At 36.1% G+C, this 23,721-nt stretch overlaps 1 protein-coding gene across 6 annotated transcripts in view; it reads right to left on the reverse strand.

The window, feature by feature from the left end:
• PTBP3 (polypyrimidine tract binding protein 3) overlaps positions 1 to 23,721 on the reverse strand; it is a 112,714-nt gene that overhangs the window by 76,978 nt on the left and 12,015 nt on the right. The window lies entirely within an intron of this gene.

The raw sequence follows: 23,721 nt of genomic DNA on the forward strand, positions 1-23,721 counted from the left end.
AACAAATCTTGGATAATGGTCCACATTTACTACTAAAAATATCAAAAGTTAATATCACTTTGTCTGAATATCAAGGCATTTAAGGGGAAGTCCTCAAGAATTACAAAATCTAAATAAAGGTTGGAAGTAAACTTTACAGAAGAAAAATTACTGCATATCCACATGGTTGTTACAAAAAAAGAATGCTATCACATAATGGGCAACATAATCCTGCAACCCTTTTTGAACAAACCCTATTTTCAGATGTTACATTTGAAGTACCAAAAACCACATTTAGGGGTTGCACCCTGAAACTGTTTTTGTAATTTAAAGTATATTTAGTATATTGTAAGTGTATTTAATATATTAAAATGTTAAGTTTTTATAGTACATTTGTTTCTTTTTTTTTAGATTTTATTTATTTATCTGTCAGAGAGAGAGAGAGAACATGAGCCAGGGGGCGGGGAGTAGGAGACGCAGGCTCCCCAATGAGCAGGGACTCTGACATGGGACCCAATCCCAGGACTCTGAGATCATGACCCGAGCCAAAGGCAGATGCTTAACCGACTGAGCCATCCAGGTGCCCCGAATATATTTATTTCTAAGTACTCATATGGAAATAATTTGTGTAGTACCCACTAAGAATTCCAACTTCTTAATATCCATGTATTTTTTTAAAGTTGAACACAAAGATGCAACTTATTTCTATATTGACCAAATCCTTTATAATCAGTGATTTTTTTATTCACTAATGTTCAAAATGATCTTTAATGTTTACTACTTCTTAAACAACTACTATTTAAATAACTTACTCTTTTCTACAGGTAAGAGTTTTGACCAGTTGTGGGCGCTTGGGTAGCTCAGTCATTGAGTGTCTGCCTTCGGCTTAGGTCATGATCCCAGAGTCCCGGCCCAGAGCCAGGCACTGGGCTCCCTGCTCAGTGGGAAGCCTGATTCTCCCTCTCACACTCCCCCTGCTTATGTTCCCTCTCTCGCTGTCTCTCTGTCAAAGAAATAAACAAAATCTTAAAAAAAAAAACAAAAAAGGAGTTTTGATTAACTGCAAGCTGAGTTGTCAATGCTAAAAGACAAGTCAGACAAGCCTTCTCATTTTAACTATAAGATCTATTACAAAGATTAAAAAATTTACATTTACAATGGACAATAAATGCCATGTACAAAGTTAAAACCAAACAATTTCCAAATGTTACTGTTTGTTTAACTTGGTCAATTCTTAAGATCAAATATTTTGGTCTAATGGATGATAAAACTTAATTTCCAAATTATCCTACAAATATTAGAATAGTAATAATTCTCCAAAAGATGTTTAATGGTTATGTGTTAAGTAGGAAACAACTTCAGCCTTTGCTAAAGAAAGGCAAACCACCAGTGTGTTTGCATAATAGAAATACAATTATTTAAACAATTTCTGTATTAAACATCCAGATAAGATTCCCTTTGGTTCTTCACTAGAAATTTATACAGACAAGTTCGGACAAGAGGAAGGAATTAAGCAAGCACACATGAAATAAAAATGAAAATCTCAACTTCCATAAGGACCAGGATTAAGGCCTCATTTAAGGAACATCTGTTATCTTCCTGATAATATTTGAAATAGGAAAGACTTTGTGGTTCACTGGCTACCTGCAGCTATGGAGAAAGATGAATTTCTGCAGTTTTAAATGCAGTAAAAATTTAAACATGCCCAGTATGTTTTTATCTCTGAGGATTTGGTAAAAAGAGGTGTTACTAATAGATATATTTTCTACATATACATCAGTTTACTATCAGTATGCTTCTATATGTAAACTGAGTTAATTTGAAACCATTAAGAAACCATTTTACCTTTTTCCTAGACTTACAGAAGTATGTTAAAATGTCAACTAAGCAATAATTCTAGGAAAACTGCAGACTGAAATGTAAAAGGCAAAACAATAAAGACCCTAGAAGATAACAGAAGAGTATCTTCATAATTTTGGAGTAAGGAAAGATTTCTTAAACAAGACACAAAAGCACAATTATGAAGGAAAAATACTGATAAATGAGAGGACATTGAAATTAATAATTTTATTTATAATATATACATTACCAAATCATTACGTCACACACCTGAAACTAACATTACATTTCAATTTTCTTTTAAAGAATTTTATTTAACAAAAAACATTGAGATTTAAAAGGCAAATTACAGAGTGGGAGAAAATACCTGCATTACATATAACCAACAAATTCTATTGATTTTTTTAAATAAAAGATTTTATTTATTTATTTATTTATTTGAAAGAGAGAGTGCAAGCAAGAGGAGGGAAAGAGCAAAGGGGGAGGGAGAGAGAGGTTAAAGAATCTCAGGTAGACTCCCCGCTGAGTGGGGATCCATCTCAGGACCCTGAGATCATGACCTGAGCCAAAACCAAGAGTCAGATGCTTAACTGACTGAGCCACCCAGTTTTATATCCAGAACTTACCAGGAAAAAGAAAAAAGGACGGATAAAAACCTCATTAGCAATCCCTAAGAAAAAGTCAAGATAAAAGAAAACTACAGAAGAGTTCAACAGGCACCTAACAAAGTGGCAGACTTCATTACTGTTCCAGAGTATTTGTGCTTTCTCCTTCTGTGAAAGGATTTTTACCCCCATTCAGAGTGATGTGACTTGCAATGCCTCCTGTGAGAGAATAATTCCCTCACCCATCGACACTAAGCACAGTTCTGTGATATGCTTTTTTAGCCTACAGAATAAATCAATAAATCCTTCGATAAATCCTTCGATAAATCCAAGCAGAAGCTTCAAAAGATATTAGTCGTTTCTATTAATTTTTTCCTCTTTCCCTCTGAAATAGGAGCATATTACAAGAGGGGCTGCTCTTTCAGCCAGATTAAGAATACATACAGCTTCACAACAGCCACCAACACTGTAAGTGAACCAGAAATAAACATTTTTCTAACCTATATCTAAATGACTAATATCATATCCAATAAACATATGAAAAGATGCTTAACCCCACCGGTCATCAGGGAAATGAGAGTTAAAACCACAATAAAATACCAGATATTAAAAAAACACTGAATATCAAGAGTTGATAACAACGTGGAGCATCAGAGCTAGTACGTTACTAGTCGGAGTGCAAGTTGGTACAACTTTGGGAAAACTGACTCAATATACTGAAGATGAATATATGACTATCCTACAATTCTTATGTATTCTATTTCTATGGATACACTAAAGAGATTGCATGCTTATGTGCACCTTAATATATGAGAATGTTCTCAGTAGCATTATTTCTACTCACCAAATTGGAAATAACCAAATGTTATCAACGACAGAATGGACAGATTTTTTTTTAAGTCAATGAAGAAATTTTTTTCATTTAAATTCAATTAGTTAACATACAGTGTATTAGTTTCAGAGGTAGAGTTCAGTGATTCATCAGTCTTATATAATACCCAGTGTTCATTACATCACACACTGTCCTTAATGTCCACCACCCAGTTACCCCCATTCCCCTACCCCTATCCCCTCCAGCAACCCTGTTTGTTTCCTATGATTAAGAGTCTCTTATGGTTTGTCTCCCTCTCTGATTTCACCTTGTTTTATTTTTCCCTCCCTTCCCCTATGTTCCTGTTTTGTTTCTTAAATTCCACATAGGAGTGAAATCATACTAGAATTGTCTTTCTCTGACTGAATTATTTCACTTAGTATAATTACCCTCTAGTTACATAGCATAATTACCCTCTAGTTCCATCCACGTCATTGCAAATGGCAAGATTTCATTTTTTTGATGACTACTATTCCATATATATACACATACATATATATGTATGTGTATATATATGTATGTATATATATATATATATACCACATCTTCTCTATCCATTCATCTGTCAATGGACATCTAGGCTCTTTCCATTAGTTTGGCTATTGTGGACATTGCTGCTATAAACATGGGGTGCAGGTGCCCCTTCGGATCACTACATTTGTATCTTTGGGGTAAATACCTAGTAGTGCAATTGCTGGGTCGTAGGGTAGCTCTATTTTCAACATTTTGAGGAACTCCATACTGTTAACCAGAGTGGCTATATCAGCTTGCACTCCCACCAACACTGTAACAGGGTTCCTTCTTCTCAGAATGGATAGATTTTTGTAAATGCATTAAGTGATTTATAGCAATAAGAATGAACTACGGCTCTATACAGTAACATAGATAAATCTCACAAGCATAAGAAGTCAGTCACAAAAGAATATATACTATACTACTGCATCTATATTGAATTCAAAAATATGGTCAAAATTAAATGACACATTGGACAACAACATGCAAAAGAATGAAACTGGACCACTTTCTTATACCACATACAAAAATAAAATCAAAATGGATTAAAGACCTAAATTTGAGACCTGAAAAAATAAAAACCATAAAAACTAAAAATCCTAACTTCTTTGATATCAGCCATAGCAACTTCTTTCTAGATAATCTCCTGAGACAAGGGAGACAAAAACAAAAATAAACTATGGGGATTATATCAAATAAAAAGCTTCTGAGCAGCAAAGGAAACAATCAACAAAACTAAAAGACATCCCACGGAATGGTAAAAGGTATTTACAAATGACATATCCAATAAAGGGTTAGTATCCAAAATATATAAAGAACTGATACTACTCAACACCCCCTAAACAAATAATCCAATTAAAACACGGGCAGAAGACATGAACAAACACTTTTTCAAAGAAGACATATGGACAGCCAACACACATGAAAACATACTCGACATCACTCATCATGAGAGAAATGCAAACCAAAACTACAACAAGATATCACCTCACACGTATCAGAATGCCTAAAATCAACAACAAAAGGTGTTGGCAAGGACGTGGAGAAAGGGGAACCCTCTTGCACTGTTGGGGGGAATGCAAACTGGTACAATCACTGTGGAACACAATATGGAGGCTCCTCAAAAAGTTAAAACTAGAACTACCCTACAATCCAGCAATAGCACTGAGTACCCAAAGAATACAAAAATACTAATTCAAAGGGATACATGTACCCTAGAATTTATAATAGTGTTAATCACTACAATAGGCAAATTATGGAAACTGCTCAAGTGTCCATCAATTAATGAATGGATAAGGAAGCTGTGGTATATATACACAATGGAATATTATTCAGCCATGGAAAGAATGAAATCTTGCCATATGCATTGACAAGGATGGAGCTAGAAGAGTATTATGCAAAGCAAAATAAGTCAGTCAGAGAAAGAAAAATACCATATGATTTTACTTATCTGTGAAATATAAGTAAAAAAACAAACGAGCAAAGGGGAAAAGAGAGAAAAAGAGACAGAGAGGCAAACCAAGAAAAAGACTCTAAACGATAGAGAACAAAGGGATGGTTACCAGGAAGGAAGGAAGTGGAAGGGCATGTTTAGTAAGTGGTGATGGGGATTAAGGAGAGCACTTGTGATGAGCACAGGGTGATGTATGGAAATACTGAATCACTATGTTGTACACCTGAAACTAGTATTACACTGTATGTTATCTAACCAGAATTTAAATAAAAACTTAAAAAAAAAAAACCTACTGTACTTGAAGGACACCATCACAAAAATGAAAAGACAAGCCGGAGAATGGGAGAAAGTATTTACAAAATCTAAATAATAAAAAGACATATTCATATTTGTAAAAAATAGGCAAAAAGCATTTGAAAAGACATTTCTCCAAAGATATACAAATGGCCTATAAGCACATGAAAAGATACTCAACACCATTAGACATTAAGGAAATGCAAATTTTAAAACCACAGAGAGCACTTCAAATAAAATTTAAGACTATGACATCACCACACACCTATCAGAACAATTAGAGTAAGGAATAGTGACAGTATCAAATGCAGGTGAGGATGTGGAAGAAAGTGGATCTCTTACACACTGCTGACAGGAATGGTACAGCCACTCTGGACAGTTTGGTGATTTCTTTAAAAGGAAACATACACAACAAATGACCATAACCTCAAAATGAAAATTCACATGTTCTACGATTTTATTTATATAACATTCTCAAAATGACAAAATTATAGAGAAAAGAGACTGATGGTTGCAAAGGAGCAGAGACAGTCAGAAGGAGGTAATGGGTGTGATTAGAAAAGGGTACCAGAAGGGAGATCTTTGATCAATTCTGTGTCTTGATTGTGGTGATAGTTATGCGAATCTACACAGCAATAAAATGAAACAGAATTATAAATAGGCATTGCACAATATCAATGCCTTTGTTTTGACAGTGTACTATCATTAAAATGCAACCATTGGAGGAAACTGTGAAGGGTACACAGGACCCTTCCACAGTATCTCTACACCTCTAATTTTTTTCCAAATATAAAGTTAAAAAAAAACACAACAAAATAAAACTAAACAATGACAAGAAATTCATCATTTTATGCCAGAGGATTCCTACTGACTTGAGACTTCTTCCTAGCCTAAAATAGCCATTACCATCACCTATGCTGAATCAGCCCTCAAGGGACAAGAAAAGATTGATCAAGCTATCAACTACTACAGTTAATTCTCAGAGTTCACGCCTATACCATGGTGATCCAGAAGGCATCCCTTCAAAGGCAGACAACATTCAAAAACAAAACAAAAAACCCGCAATCATATGAGTTACTTATGGGAATCTATACCTAAGATAAAGGAAGGAAAGAATCAAAAAGCAGACAATATACACCAGAAAATCATCACAACTTTAAATTATGTGCAAATAAGAGCTTTATAAAATCAAAAAAATCAAGAAAATATGACAGCCTCTCCTAAATAAAATGCAAAAGGATACAACAGCTAAAGCAAAGGCAAGTGAGAATTCTACCAAAGGACTTACGGATAGACTGATGAAAAAATATTAAAGCGGTGTCAGCCATTACAAAGAGAGGAGAGCCAAAAAGTGCAAAACACCGTTCTGCCACCCAAAGCAGCAACCTCTCCTGAGAGGAACCAGCTCTTACTCTAGAATTTCAGTATCAACAACCTAACAAAGAACAAATTTTCAGGGGCGCCTGGGTGGTTCAGACAGGTAAAGCATCTGCCTTCAGCTCCTGGGGTCCTAGGATCAAGCCCTGGGGCTGGTTCCCTGCTCAGTGGGGAGTCTGCTCCTCCCTCTCTCCCTGGAGCTCCCCCTGCTTGTGCTCTCTCACTCACTCTCCAGCTCCCTCTCAAATGAATAAATAAAATCTTTTAAAAAAAATTTAAAAAAAGAACAAACCTTCAGGAAAGCACTCCCTTGGAGGCACATGAGATTAGCTAAAATCCACCTAGCAAAGGTGTCAAACTGTTAACACTGGGCCCACAGTGCTTAACAGCTAAGAATCCGAAAACAACTGTCTGCAGTCTTCTTAATGCACACTTGTCATTTCAGTTTCCATTTGGGGAGAGAACTGAGTTATTCATGGTTCTATTTCTATCTCATTTAGTAAACTTTTACCTAGTTTCCTAACCAGGAAATCACCAACTATTAAAATGAAATTTTCGTCTGCTGCTTACTGAATCAAGTCTAAAGTTATTGTGATGGCTATTAAAAGCTCTTTCTAACCTGGACCTCCTACTCACGGTAACACTCCTGTCCTGTAATTTGCCCCAGACATATCATCCTTATCCTTGCCTCTTTATGCTATTCTCCCACCTCAAACATTATCCCTTCACTACATATCCATTCCTACCTACTGAGCACAGATAAATACCACATCCTTGAAAATTTTTCTATCCCCAAAATAAAGAGGTTGAACTTAATTTTGTCTTGCAGCATTAAAATGTGTATGTTTTAGGATTTTACCACACTTACATAATATAACCTTCCTATACATGTAACTATGAATATCACACATTTTGTCAAATATGTAAGCAAAGTTTTTTTTCAGCTACTTTGAGGTCTATTATTGTGTCTTATACTTGATTATATTTCCCCACAGTCTATAGCATAATGTCAGGTACATTACATGTAATGGCCCTCTGCCTTGGTTATGCATTACAATCATATAACCAGTTTAAAATAAATATTATTTGGGGCACCCGGGTGGCTTGGTTGGTTAAGCGTTTGCCTTTGGCTCAGGTCATGATCCTGGAGTCCTGGGATCGAGTCCAGCATTAGGATCCCTGCTCAGTGGGGAGCCTGCTTCTCCCTCTGTCCCTCATCCCACTCTTGTGCTCTCTCTACTCTCTCTCAAACAAATAAATATCTAAAAAAATAAAAATAAAATAAAATAAATACTATTTATAAGGTCCCACAGCAGAAATTCTTAACCAATAGATAGATCTAGGCTGAGGCAGAACCTGTGTATTTCCAAAGCTCTAATGTGTACCCAACTAAAAACTACTATAAAGAGATGCTGTAATAAACACAGAAACATGATAGTAAAGTGGTTTAAAACACAGTCTTCCAGAGTAGACCACATCTAGGTTTGAACAGGCTCCACCTTAAATTTACCTTTGTATGATACTACATATTATTTAACCTCTCTAAGGCTCGGTTTGCTCATCTATAAAAAGGAATCATAATGGTATCCATCCTCATGGGTCACTCTGAGGATTAATATTTCTAATACACAGGTATCCCTTAAACAGCGGCAATAAACACTGATGATTAATTACTCAGTCTTTTGTTTCAAAAGTCACATGTATTCAATGTAATTATTATTAGGTAACAATCTCCAAAGGTGAAAAAGGTAACATTCTTTCAATAAAGAAAACTTTTTAAAGTTTTAAAAAGAAATGTCACTTCCCCATTCTAACAACAACAAAAAAACTGATTAAAAAAACTGATAAAAGACTTTGTTTTGATAAAACACGCTTAAAAACTGAAAGCAACTGGGCACCTGAGTGGCTCAGTTAGTTAAGCGTCTGCCTTTGGGTCTGGTCATGATCTCAGGGTCCTGGGATCAAGTCCTGCATCAGGCTCCCTCCTCAATGGGGACTCTGCTTCTCCCTCTCTCTCTCCTGCCCCCCCTCCCCACGGCTCATGTATGCTCTCTCTCTCAAATAAATAAAATCTTTATGGGGCGCCTGGGTGGCACAGCAGTTAAGCGTCTGCTTTCGGCTCAGGGCGTGATCCCGGTGTTATGGGATCGAGCCCCACATCAGGCTCCTCTGCTATGAGCCTGCTTCTTCCTCTCCCACTCCCCCTGCTTGTGTTCCCTCTTGCTGGCTGTCTCTATCTCTGTCGAATAAATAAAATCTTTAAAAATAAAATAAAATAAAATAAAATCTTTAAAAAAACTGAAAGCAATGCTTTTTGCATTTTATGTAACAAACTCTTAAAATATATATCCATTTCTAATAAATAAAGTTGAAACCCTCTTTGTATAGGATTACACAGGAGATCTAATAAAGTCCCATTTATGATTAACCTCTGGGAATGAGAAAGAATAAAGTATGTATCAGTCTGGGCATTAGGACTTTTCCTGCAGAACACTGATAAAATCCGTTAAGAGAGGGGTGCCTGGGTGGCTCAGTCGTTTAGCGTCTGCCTTCGGCTCAGGGCGTGATCCAAGAGTCCTGGGATCAAGCCCCGCATTGGCTCCCTGCTCCACTGGGAGCCTGCTTCTTCCTCTCCCACTCCCCCTACTTGTGTTCCCTCTCTCGCTGGCTGTCTCTCTCTCTGTCAAATAAATAAATAAAATCTTAAAAAAAAAAATCTGTTAAGAGAAAAAAAGAAGTAAAATTTTTTGCTATAACCATCCTTATTTAAGCAGCTCTGCAGACTCATTCAACTACCTCAGAATAAATCTACAGATGTTAAATAGCTGGATTTTTATTTGTATAATTCATTTTAAGTACATTTTGCAAAGTTATAATATGAATTTGTGCTCCTCTCTGTAATCCTTTTATAACTGATAAGCTTTTGCTACACTGTTATATTCTTCATAACTATTTTTAATGGATTCTTAAAATTCTATAATGGCATACTTAACTATCCCATTATTAATATTAGTTTTACTTGCAATTTATTGATATCATAAATTATGCTACATTATTACTTCATTTAGAATGCAGTATTGTCTGTCTCTTGTAGTCTATTCAAAATAAATATTCAGAAGTGAAATAAAGTTTTTCCTTTGTGAGCATAAAGTAAGACTGCAAGAAATCTCTAATTCTTACTCAACAATGTAGAGTAACTTCAAGTTACTACTGCACTACAAGTGACTAGTAAGAAGTATTTTTATTTCTATAGAGGTCTTTCAAATATTGTTAGAATTAGCACATGAACACCTCATTCTAATATTACTCACATTTTGTGTAGTAAAGAGTTTAACCTTGCCAATGAGAAGTCTGGCTTTTGCCCTCTCCTTCTGGGAGGTAATCTCTAAACCCTGGGAAGGTCACACCTAAGAAGTGTCTTTTTTTTTTTTTTTTTTTAACCTGGGGGCTTTAGGTCACTGCCAGTCTCAGGGTAGGTACTGACCCCACCAAAAAGATCAACAATGCGATTTAGGGTGGATGTCGGTTTTTAGTCAGGCCTGAAGACTGAGATTAGCCCCAAAGGCAATCAATAATGTCTACATAAAGGAGCTTCTTGACAAAAAATATACTTAATCATTAAAGCACAAGTGGGCTTCCCTGTTTGACAATACTCCTTAAGTACTGTCACACACTGAAGCTGAGAAAATAATGTGTCTTAACGCCATAAAGAGAGGACAAAGGATGCTCTGTGTTTGGTACTTCCCCAGACTTGGCTGAATGTGTTCTTTCCTTGGCTGACTTAAATCTATATCCTTTCCCTGTAATAACCAGTAACCATGACTGTAACAGCTTTCAGTGAGTTCCATAAATCCTTTTAACAAATCATGGGACCTCAGCATTGGTTTTGGAAACCCCCAGAACTTATAACTGCTGTCAGAAGTGAGGGTAGTCTTCTGTGAACTGTGTCCCCTAACTTTGCAGTTGGCCTAATTCCTCTCATGGTTAAATGATGAATCAATCAAATATAATAAACCTATTCATTTAACAGATTTTTTTAAAACTTTATTCTTAATCTCTGAATTACCATTTGGACTTCTAACTGTAAAAGAAAAATTTAGCCTAAAAATGTGATCAAATATTCAAGTATAGAAAAACCAGAATAATTTAAATTTATATGACATCTTAAATAAATTAATAAAATATCTTAACTGTCGCACTCAATGCTTCCACACAAAATATAAACTGTCATAGTAAGAAAATGATGAACAATGCAGAGTCTTCAAAATACAAACATTTAAGTCTGATAATTCTACTACATTTTTCAAGGGCAACAGGAGAAGCTTTTTAAAAAAAATATGCCTAAAATCACACATAAGGAAAGCAAACACTATCATATCAAGTGAAGTACTGGAATGGCTATTTTTATTTTTATACTTAATACACGAGAAAAAAGATTTGATCCTACAGTTTCATATCTGGAAATCCTGTTTTATATCAGAAAAAGGGTTGACTACCAGATAGAATAAACCACACATCTCTCAAATAATTATGATACTTTATTTTGACCCTAATAATTTCAGGACTGGTAAAAGACAAGGAGGGCAAAAGGAGCTTACATTTGAGAATAAGGTCATAGAAACAGTATTCTGATAATTAAAATTTACTGGCTAAGCTTTTTCCCCAAAAAATTCATTTTCAAATTATAGAAAACAAAGGTTTGTTTAGTATTACAAAGCTCGAATCCCAAAAGTCATATTACTTTGTAAAGCTCTGTAAAAGATGAGAAAAACCCAATTAGTTGAGTATTACTTTAAACATTCTCTTCTTTTAAAAAACTTCTTTCTTAGACGTAAATTCTTCCTCCTGAAAACACATCACCACCTATAATTACAAACTATTTCAGTTCAAAAAAAATTTCTGAAAATTATTCTTAATATTTATATTCTAAGTGCCTGAAAAGCAATTTTCCATTATACTACAGAAAAGAGCGATGCGGACCTACGTAAATTGAGTATCTCTCACAAGGGCTGACTACTATGAGAGATTATGGTTTAAGAGACAGGGTAGAAAATAAGCAGGATGAAGACCCCTGTGCTACAGATAAACAAATTAACATCATACAAAAAGGCTTTAACAAGCCAGATAATGAAGCCATCTCGGGAGGTGGGCTGTATGAAAACACTGGATCAACAGTCTCCTTAGAAACACACAGTAAATTTACATAAGTGCAGCAGTTGCTCTATGGACTTGTTAGCTCTCTGGCTAAGTCAACACACCAATCAGCTTCACTGACTCAAGTATCAATTACTGAAGTTCTCTCTTGTTGAAGAATAATGAAATACACAGGACAACAAAGTAAAGGAATATTGTAATTAAGCAGCACAAATAAATTGTTTCATTATCTAATTTGATGGGAAGTGGTTTTAGTTAGCATTAAAGAGATATTATTAATATGACAGATGGCAATCCACACAACTGAGAAACAGCCGCTAAAGTAACATGGAAGGAAGATTCTGATAGTAAACCATTAAATCACAGTTAAATTTCAGATCATACCGAAAATGCATATGAAATTCAAGAATAAGATATTTGTTTTAGCCTATTAAGATACTATGACCATAAAAAAGAGGTTATCAAAATTACCTTAGAATTGTCTATGATCCTAGTACTTCTTTTCTAAATAAAAGAATCTTGAAGACTGAAATTAATATCCAAGTTCTATTATAAAGCCAAGGTAGCTCCCTCTATTAAATTTCTAGTAGTCTTAGGCTTTGTGAACACTTTCCAGAACAGAAAACACATGTTAATCCTGCTAACTATGTTCTTCCATAAACAGAAATAAAAGTGATATTATGTAAAGTCTCACCATACTATCTATATATACTTGTTGATTATGGTCTCCTGATCACTTTTATATCCTCTTCCACAGAACCTACTACAACGTTTTACATGGCATCTATGTTCAAAACTTTTTTGCTTAAAAAATGAATAAAAATTATACAGAGGGAATAAACTGAATATTCAGTGAGGCTTTCAGACGTGAGGCAGTAACTCCAAGTATTTTTTTTAATGCAGCCTTTTGTTAACATTCACCCTTTCACAGCCTCCTGTTAGTCAAAGCACATCCAAACCCAAAGGCGCTAGCTATTATTGGTAACTCTACCCTACAAATGACTTGGAAATCATATTTCCACAAACACTGTAAGCCCCATCAACACTCTTCATCTGTTAAATGTGTAATTGTGCCTAAACATATTTCTTAGAAAACAATTACCACCACGACCATCTCCCAAAATAGTTACCACATTGTTCATTAGTAATATTTTCCTTTCCAAGGCTGCCACTGTTGAGATTTTAGGACAATGAGAACAAAAAGGCAACGATGGGGCAAATTCTTCAAACGTGCAGCTGTGGCAATGTTCAAAATCCCATTTATGAACCAGTTTCAATAAAATGATCTTAAGTGCCTTCATTTTATTATGGGCATCTTAGCAAAAAATATATTAACTTTTTAAGTAACTAAATTATTTCTCCAAAAGCCTTCTAATTCATGACATGCAACCAAAATGCCATTTATTTGCATATTTAGTTTCTACTATACAGCATAGTCCATACATATTGAATTCAACATCTATAATTGCCTTAGCAATAACATTCCTTCATTCAACAAATCCAACAAATATTTACCGAGCACCCAACTATGAGAGCCAAGTCTTTAACCACTGGGGAAAATCCCAGTGAATGACCAAAAACCCCTGCCCTTAATGTATGGAGCTTACAATCTTGCAGAAGGAAACAGATAATAATCAAAATTTTTAAATTATGTAATATGTTTTAAAGTCCTAAGTGCTTTTTGGGGTGCCTGGGTGGCTCAGTCAGTTGGGCATCTGCCTTCTGCTCAAGTCAAGATCCTGTAATCCTGGGATCAATCCCCGTGTCAGACTCCCTGCCTAGTGGGGAGTCTGCTTCTCCTCTGCCCCTCACCCTTCTCGTGTTCTCACTCTCTCTCTCTCTCTCTCAAATAAATAAATAAATAAAGTCATAAGTGCTTTTTAAAAAGTAGGAAAAGGAGCAGCCAGAGATGGAAGAGGGGAATTACAATTTTAAACAGGCAGTGAAGGAAAGACTTAAAAGAAAATGGCATTGAAGCAGTATCATAAAGGAGGTAAGGAGTAAGCTATGTAGATATCTGAGGGAAGAATGCTATAGGCAGAGGAAACCGGTATAGAAAGCGTTGCGTGTTCTAGAAAGCTCTGAGAAGGCAACTGCTACTGGGAGTGAGCAAGGGATAAAGAGAAATAAAGACATTAGGAGGGTAATAGCATGTGTGGCATTGAAGGCCATTCTAAAAAACGTGAAATGTGTGAAATGTGAGACACACAGTTTTGAACATAAGAGTAACATGATCCAATTTACTTTTTAAAGAATCACTCTGGCTACTGTGTTGAGAAAAGCAAATTCACCCAAATGTTAACAGGGATTATTATACCTGGCTTTTCTACTTGTCATGTGTAAGTATTAATCAGAGAGAAAGGGGTTATTTTCATTTTGAAAAATAATGAACTTCAAAAATTTTGATGGGGTGCCTGGGTGGCTCAGTCAGTTAAACATCTGCTTTCAGCTCAGGTCATGATCTTGGGGTCCTGCGAGCCCCACAGCGGACTCCCTGCTCAGCAGGGCCTCTGCTTCGCCCTCTCTCTCTGCCCCTCTCCCCCCACTCGTGTTCTCTCTCTCTCAAATAAATAAAATCTTAAAAAATAATAATAAATAAATAAATAAATAAATAAAATACTTTGCCACCATGTGTCTCAAGCTCCATACTGGATCTTTCAATCAAATATTTCACAAGGATTTTTGGCCAATTCTACTACTATTACCATACTACCATCTCAAAAATGTTAACAAAACATTCACTCAATTTTATACTTCTTAAAATGAAATTTCTTCTAATAATTAAAAATAAGCACACCTAGGTGGGCTCGGTCGGTTGGGCATCTGCCTTCAGCTCAGGTCATGATCCTGGAGTCCCGGGATTGAGCCCCACGTCTGGCTCCCCGCTCGGTGGAGAGCCTGCTTCTCCCTCTCCCTCTCACCCTTCATACTGCTCGTTGCTCTCTCTTTCTCTCTCAAATAAATAAAAATCTTTAAAAAAATTAAAAATAAAATAAAATTTCTTTTTGCATCATTTAGTGACCTATAAGCACCTATGAATTTTATAAGAGCCACATTATATGGACTTAAGCTCGTTCATGTTTCTTTAAAGAACATCAAGAAATCAGAGTGAATGGTAATGAGCCCTAAAATATGGAATTCCAAAGTATCACAAAAATAGGGCAGTATTCCAACCTCCTTCTGATCTTAGTGAAATTACAAATATACTACTTAAGCAGACTGGAAACTGCTTCCATCTCTAATTCTAATAAAACAGTATAGTATTTATTTGTCCTAGAACAAACCAATTTCTAAAAATAATGGTATTTATTAACCAAATGCCATATGGAATATTAGTATTCCTAAAGCCAATACAGGCACCATTGTTTTTTATTGTTGTTGTTGTTGTTTTAAAATTTTATTTATTTATTTGATAGAGAGAGAGACAGCCAGCGAGAGAGGGAACACAAGCAGGGGGAGTGGGAGAGGAAGAAGCAGGCTTCCCACTGAGCAGGGAGCCCAATGCGGGGCTCAATCCCAGGACTCTGGGATCACGCCCTGAGCCGAAGGCAGATGCTTAACGACTGAGCCACCCAGGTGCCCCAATACAGGCACCACTGTATAAAAAAGCAGAGCATGTGCTTTGCCAACAAACCTTTCTTTGAATCTAGCCCGTCACTTACCGCCTGTTTGATCTAAGGTATTAGGTTACAGTAACATCAGAGGTTTGGTATCCTCTTCTGTAAAATTGGTCTAATGTTATAATAAATATGCAAAGTTCCTTTTCAGAAAAGACTTCTTATATACTGATACCTAGCAAGATAGGAATAAAATGCATTTTCTTTAACTTGAGGGAGAGGGGCATAAGCAGTACTTGTAAACAGAATGCTGATGTTATGTCTACTTATTCTAGCAATAATTGAGAGAGATGTTAAAACCTATGATTATGGATTTGGCTCTTTCTTCTTTCACCCACAACTGTCATACAACTTCTCAAGAAAATGTCTTACTTTTATAAGCAGGAGTCCTCTCTTGAATGACAAATCCTAAAATCTGCGGTGTGCTAGCTCAGTCTAAAGGCTACCTCTCTGCAGCTACTGCACTGCTCCTTGGTTGTTGATGCTGTCGCTCCAAGTGTCATCACTAGCAATACAACCGCTGAATGAAGTTCCTGTCTGCAGTAGTCACTGAGCACAAACCGCTGTTAATCTGCCAGTATTCCTTCTGCATGTAAAGAAGGAAACTCTCCTCTGGTGTTAGTCTCAGCTACTGTTGCTGCTAACCTCCCAAAGTTATAAAAACCTCAAATTTCATATACGTTAATTTCCTCCCTCTCTCCAATTCCCACCCTCACATATACACACATACCCCTATGGCCCAAATCACAACAAACATTTTAATGTCGATGTCTAGAATTAGCCTCAAGACCATCTCCAGGTTCATCGATTCTCTAAAAGGACTTAGAGGACTTGGCATAAAGTTGTTTTCACAGCTAAGACTCATTACAATGGAAGGATACAAGGCAAAGGAAGCAAAAGAGAAAGGTGTATGGGGCAAAATCTGGGAGACACCAAGTACAATCTTCCACGAGTTCTCTCCTAGTGGAGCCACGCACACTTAATTCCTCCAGCAATGAATTGTGATAACACACGTAGAATGTTATCTACCAGGGAAGGTCATTAGAGATTCACTGCCTAGGGTTCCTATTGGGAGCTGGTCACACAGATACCCTCTGCCCAGCATGTACCAAAATTCCAGACTCCCAAAGTATAAACCGTATCATTTACACAAACACTCTAGGAACAATAAGACACTCTTATCATTTAAGGACAGGTCATATCAATTTGGAACTGTTTACTAGCCAGGATTCCAGCCAAGGGCCAACCTTACAAACAGACCTCATAAGGATAGCAGTCTCCAGCCTGCTACATTAACTATTTTCTGTACATTTGCCAAACCCAAACAGCCAAACAAATCCTAACTTCTCTTGCACCTCTCTTTTAAGGCTGGAACCCAGACACACGTCTTTAGTTTAGGTTCTATCTCCATAGCCATTGCTGCTACAGCAGCATTAGCAATGAATTTGAAAGGGGGAGAAACCGGAACCTCTGGGCTGCCTCCACTAAGATGAGAGATGGGACACAATGTTGTAGCGTTAAATGTGTTAAACAGCACAAGCCTATGGAATCACAGTCTCTGGATTTAAATCCTGACTCCACTACTTTCTAAGTGAAGGATAAATTATTTGGTTTCTCTGTTCCTGTTTCCATATCTGTGATGAGGAAAATAAAAACATCTTCCTCATAGTGTTGTGATGATTACACACAAAAATACACATAAAGGACTTAGTAGCTATTATTATTTAGAAGGAAGTTTCCCTCCCACTCTGCCTATTGTTGTCTCTCAGGTTAACTGACAATTAGAATGGCCAAGGTCTTATACCTATGGTCACATTACATTTGGAACAGCTAAAGTACCAAAGTATAACATCAATTTACTGTAGAGAAAATGAACTTTATAATAAATGATACCTGGAAAACAAGATAGTCATTTGAAAAAGATAAAAAGTTGACCCCATATCTCACACCACACACCAGGATAAACCCCAAATGAATAAAAATCTAAATGTGAATACTACTATTTAAAAAAAAAAAACCACAAATGAATTCCTTTATAAGCCTTGAATAGGGAGAGCCTAGTATCTAAGATTCAAAATCCAGTTATACTAAAAATAAGCAAACACACAAATACATAAAATTCAATTATTCAAAAATCAAAAGGCTCCACATGGCAGAAAGTTTCATAAGCAGGTCAAATGACACACTGGGAATAAATATTTGCAATTCACTGTGGACAAAGGATTTACCTCCCTAGTCTACAAAGAGCTTCTGAACTGAAAAGAAAGACTGATTGAGGCAACAGAAAAGTAAAGGACAAGAACCAACCTCCAAAAGAAAGAGGAATACAAACAACCCTTAAAGATAGAAAAATATGCTCTACCTCACTCATATATTAAAAAACAAAACAAGATTAAAAACCCTATACTGAGATAACATTTCTCACCAATAAGACTGGCAAAAATCCAAAAGTTCAACAGCACAATTTCTCCAAGAACCGGATCGTGCAAAATAGTATTATCCCAATGGAGTTTCTGGTACTATTTACCTGCAACACATTTAAACTTTGATATAGCAACCCCATGACTAGACTCTACTTCACAGACGCACCCGCATACACATGAAATATCTAAAGATTATTCATGAGGAACTGTTTATTATAGCATATTATAAATAACATAGGAGTCCATCAATAGAAGACCTAATGAATTAATTTCTATATTCACAGAATATTTTGCAGCTGTTAAAAAAACGAGAATGGGGTGCCTGGCTGTCTTAGTCCATAGAACACACGACTCTTGATCTCAGGGTTGCGAGTTCAAGCCCAATGATGGGCATGGAGATTACTTAAAATAAATAAATAAATAAATAAATCAGGGTGTAGCTCAGTTGGTTAGATGTCTGCCTTTGTCTCGGGTCATGATCCCAGAGTCCTGGGATCAAGCCCCACATTGGGCTTCCCTCCTCAGGAGGGAGCCTGCGTCTCCCTCTCCCTCTGCCTGCTGCTCCCCCTACTTGTTCTGTCAGAAAAATAAATAAAATCTTAAATAAATAAATGAATAAATAATATCTTTTTAAAAAATTAGAAAGGGGGGAACTCTGAGGAAGATTCCCTCTGTTTTGCTGAGAAAATCAAAGTGAAGAACAGTGGATATAAATATGCTGCCTTTTGTACTGAAGAGGAAGAAAAAATATGTGTACTTGCCTTTACTTGCATAAAAGGTACTAGAAGGTAAATGAAAAACTAATAAAATTGTTACCTTTGGCGGGGAAAGACTAGAAGGACAACACTGCAAATGAGACTTCTCTATATACACATGGTTGAATTTATTTTTTGTTGAATTACTTCTGTTCTTTTAACTTTTATTTATGAATTTTTACTTTCATTAAATGCATGCTCTATATCAACTATTACAAAGAAGTTTATATGATAAAGCAAATCCCTCCACCCCAATCCTGATCTTTAAATAGTTCTCAGTCTTTCTAATGGTTGTCCCTATAACCCTAGATAATATGGTTGTACCACTACTTTTGAGTTATCAACTTTAAAAATAAACCAACTTAACTCTAATATGAAAACTTAAAAATTTATCTCTTAAACTTTTCCATTTTCTTGCCCTCTTAGTGTTTGAAATATATGCTATTAATTTTAATTCTTAAATAATTTACCTTTAAACCTTAAACACTAACTTTATAGTTTTATTGCTTATTTTGTCAATTTGACGACCCCTTAATTCTCCATTTTGAAAGACAAAGCTGTTAGGGCGATTAATCTGTTCTCTCCTTCCCTCCCTCTGCCAGCTTCACTTTTATTTTTTATCCTTATAGTTGTTACATTCTTCCCTGCAACAAGAACATTCTAGACTTCCTTTACCCATGTCCTGTCCAAAGTTTGACTCAAAGCTAAAAACTAAAACAGCATTTACATTTTTATGACTATGTAAATACTGTTCAAGGAAACATACCTCACCACATTTCAGTTTTTACTCTACAGTCTAATGTCACAAAATTAGGACCACTTGAGAAAAACTACTCCTAGAATCAAGATCAAATGGTTTCTTTATTACATTCACTCTCTTAAACACCACATTCTAATTTGGTTCATAGTTAGCTCATGATTTCCCTTCTTTTTTTGCTTCCTCCTGCTTCAATCAAGAATGCTTTCTAGGCCTTCTGAACAGCTGTTAACCCTAGTCTTCTTTTTAGTCTTCTGGGCTGGCTTAGCTTTTTTTTTGAACTTGTGTCTTCACTGTTCACTTTATCATTTTGCCAGAGATATCCTTAAGTAACCACCTAAATTATGGTAAACAGAAAGCAAACTCTCTGGATCCATGCATGTCTGAAAAGTCTGTCTTCATAGTTGTACCCTCATAATTAATCATTTGACTTAGTATAAAAAAAAAAAAATCCTGGGTTAAAATTATTTGTCCTAAGAAGATTATAAACACTGTCGCATTTTCAGTTAGCACACAGTGTGGTCGGTAAGATGCCAGTCTGACATTTATTTCTTTGAAGGTGACTTGTTTTTTCTCTCCTGAAAGCTTTCACAGTCATGTCTTCATGGAATTCTAAAATTTCACAATAATGTGTCTAGGTTATGGTCCTTTGTAATCACTGTACTTGGTAATAAACAGGTTAGTCTAAAGCCTGAAATTAGCAAATTAGCATGAACTGTTAACTCCCATCTCCAAAGCAAACACGGAGAACCTACAGATGTATGGGTTTCAGGAACCAAAATTATGAGAGAGAAACCCTGAGGAAGCTGAAGGCCAATTCGAACTAGTACATGGGGGAGGGATGATGGAGACAAGTAGCTACAGACTGCAGCTGAACACCCAAAGGTCTCAGTGTAAGGACAAGGTGAAAGAAAGCTTTTTGAATTGTTTCTCCCTAAAAATATTCTCAGAGATACAAAGCTTCACCAAATTTGCCACACAAAGATATAAAATGTTATAATATTTTTTGGAAAAAAGCACTCAAACCAATTGAAAAAGAAAGCTAAGAGATGATGTAAGAAATATAAAAAATATCTTGAAGTTTATACTGTTAGAAAAAAAAAGTTGAGGGGTGCCTGGGTGGCTCAGTTGATCCAGCCCTGTCTCTAGCTCCCAGCTCAGCAGGGAGTCTGTTTGGAGAGTCTTTTCCTCTGCCCCTCTCCCACACTTGCATGCACCAGTATATCAAAATCTGTGGGATATAACTAAAGAAATTTAAAATCTGAATTAATACAGGATCTATTTTTAAAAACTGAGTTCATAATTAAAAACTTTACCACAAATAGCTATACTGAATTTTATCAAAGATTTAAGAAACAAATAATATTAATCTTATACAAACTCTTTTCATAAAAGGGAATACTTTTAACTCATGTCAGTTTTGGTCAGTTAATATTTTCTGTCTTTCAAGGAATTTGTACATTTCATTTAAGTTACTTATTATCTCCTACTTGCAGTTTCATTGACTCTCAATAAAAATGAAAACAGAACAAATCAAACTTTCAGGATGTGGCTAAAGCTGTGCTTAGAGGAAAATTCATAGCATTAAAATGACTACATTAAAAATATCTCAAGTAAAAACACCCAGTGTTGGTGAGAATTTGTTATAACAGTAACTCTCAAACATTGTTAATTAGTACCCTGGAACTATCTAGTAAAGCTGAACATGTGCATTATCCCTACAACACTCTGCAATTTCTCTTCTGGAGTAGTAAGCAAACACCTCTAAGATGGTCCCCACTGCCTAGTATTCACACCCAGGTATAACATCCTACCCTCCACTGTGGGCTACACCTAGTGACATGCTTCTAAGAACAGAATACTTTAGCAAAGGTGATAGGTTGCCCCATCCCAGACAGGTTTCAAAAGACTGACTTCTGCTTAACTCTTACTCTGTCTATTGGTTATTTGGGAGAAACAAGTCTGAGGCAAGCTGCACCATGGAGAGACCCACATGGCAAGGAATTGAGGGCAGCCTTTAGCCAACAACAAATGAGGAAGTGAGGCCCTCAGGTCAACAGCTCAGGAGGAACGGACTCCTGCCAACCATATGAGTGAGCATGGAAGCAGATTCTTCCATAGAAGATGAATGCAGCATCTACCAACACCCTGATAACACTCTTGTGTAAGAGCCCCAAAGTCAGAGGACTCAGCTAAGCCACACCTAGATTCCTAACCCACAGAAAATGTAAGAAAATAAATCTCAATAATAAAGTGAAAGTGATGAAACAGAAAAGTCAACCAAGAGAAAATAAATGAAACCAAAAACTGCCTTTTGAAAAAGATCAGTAATACTGAAAACCTCTATCTAGACCAATCAGCAAAGAGAAAGAAAGAAAGAAAGAAAGAAAGAAAAAAAGAAAGAAAGAAAGAAAACATGAATTACCAATATCAGAACTGAAAAGATGGATGGAAATCATTACAGATCCTAGAGAGAGTAACAAGATACGGAAATATGAAAAATTTTATGCCCACATATTCAACAATTTAGCTGCAACATACGAATTCCTTGAAAGATCCAAATCCAACATCCACTCATGTTAATAAAAAACATTAAACAGTGAACAGAAAGCAATTTTTAAAAATTTATTATTTTTTAAAATAACATATAATGTATTATTTGTTTCAGGGGTACAGGTCTGTGATTCATCAGTCTTACACAACTCACAGCGCTCACCATAACACATACCCTCCCCAGTGTCCATCACCCAGCCACCCCATCCCCACAGCCCCCTCAACTCCAGCAACCCTCAGTTTGTTTCCTGAGATTAAGAGTCTCTTACGGTTTGTCTGCCTCTCTGGTGCCGTCTTGTTTCATTTTTTCCTCTCTTCCCCTACGATCCTCTGTCTTGTTTCTCAAATTCCACATATCAGTGAGATCATATGATAATTGTCTTTCTATGGTTGACTTATTTCGCTTAGTGTAATACCCTCTACTTTCATCCACGTCATTGCAAATGGCAAGATTTCATTTTTTTGATGGCTGCATAATAATCCATTGTGTGTGTGTGTGTATACATATATATATACCACATCTTCTTTATCCATTCATCTGTCGATCGACATCTGGGCTCTTTCCATAGTTTGGCTATGGTGGACATTTCCGCTATAAACATTGGGGTGCATGTGCCCCTTCGGATCACTACATTTGTATCTTTGGGGTAAATACCCACTAGTGCAATTGCTGGGTCATAGGGTAGCTCTATTAACTTTTTGAGGAAGCTTCATACTGTTTTCCAGAGTGGCTGCACCAGCTTGCATTCCTACCAACAGTTTAAGAAGGTCCCCCTTGCTCTGCATCCTCACCAATATTTGTCGTTTCCTGACTTGTTAGTTTTAGCCATTCTGACCAGAAAGCAATTTTTTAACATGAGAAACGCATCTAAGAAAAACCTACAGCTAACAAAGATGGACTGCTTTCTCTTATAAGCAGGAAGAAGACAAGGATGTTGTCACCTCTACTTAGCATTATACAGGAGGTCTTAAATTTTGGGTTAAGGCAAGAAAAAAAAATCATCCAGATTGGAAAGAGGAAATAAAACTGTATTTACAGATAACATGATCATGTACATTTAAAAAAAAACCTAAGCAATTAAAAAAATACAGTAACAGCAATAAGTTACAAAATAAATGTGTGAAGTTATTTCTGTATAGTGACAAGAACACGATTTACCACCAAAGAAAAAAGGGACACATTTAAAATATACAGGTAAACCTGTACACTGAAAACTACAAAACTGCATTAAAAGAAATTACATAAGACCTAAAACCTGAGATATCTATTCCACAGATTACGAGACTCAATACGGCTGAAATGCCAATCTCTCCCTAACTGACCCATGTAGTCTGTGCAATCCCAGTCATTATCCCAGCTTCTAAGTAAAACCTGAGGAGCTAATTGTAAATTTTTAAGTAAAATGCAAATGACTTAGTATAGCTAAACCAATATTGATAAAGAAGAACAAAGTTAGAGGACCTACACTACGTGATTTTAAGACACACTACAAATCCACTGTTATCAAGACAGTGTGATATTAACATAATA

Source organism: Ursus arctos, unplaced genomic scaffold (genome assembly GCF_023065955.2).
Source record: "Ursus arctos isolate Adak ecotype North America unplaced genomic scaffold, UrsArc2.0 scaffold_18, whole genome shotgun sequence".
Lineage (NCBI taxonomy): Eukaryota > Metazoa > Chordata > Mammalia > Carnivora > Ursidae > Ursus > Ursus arctos.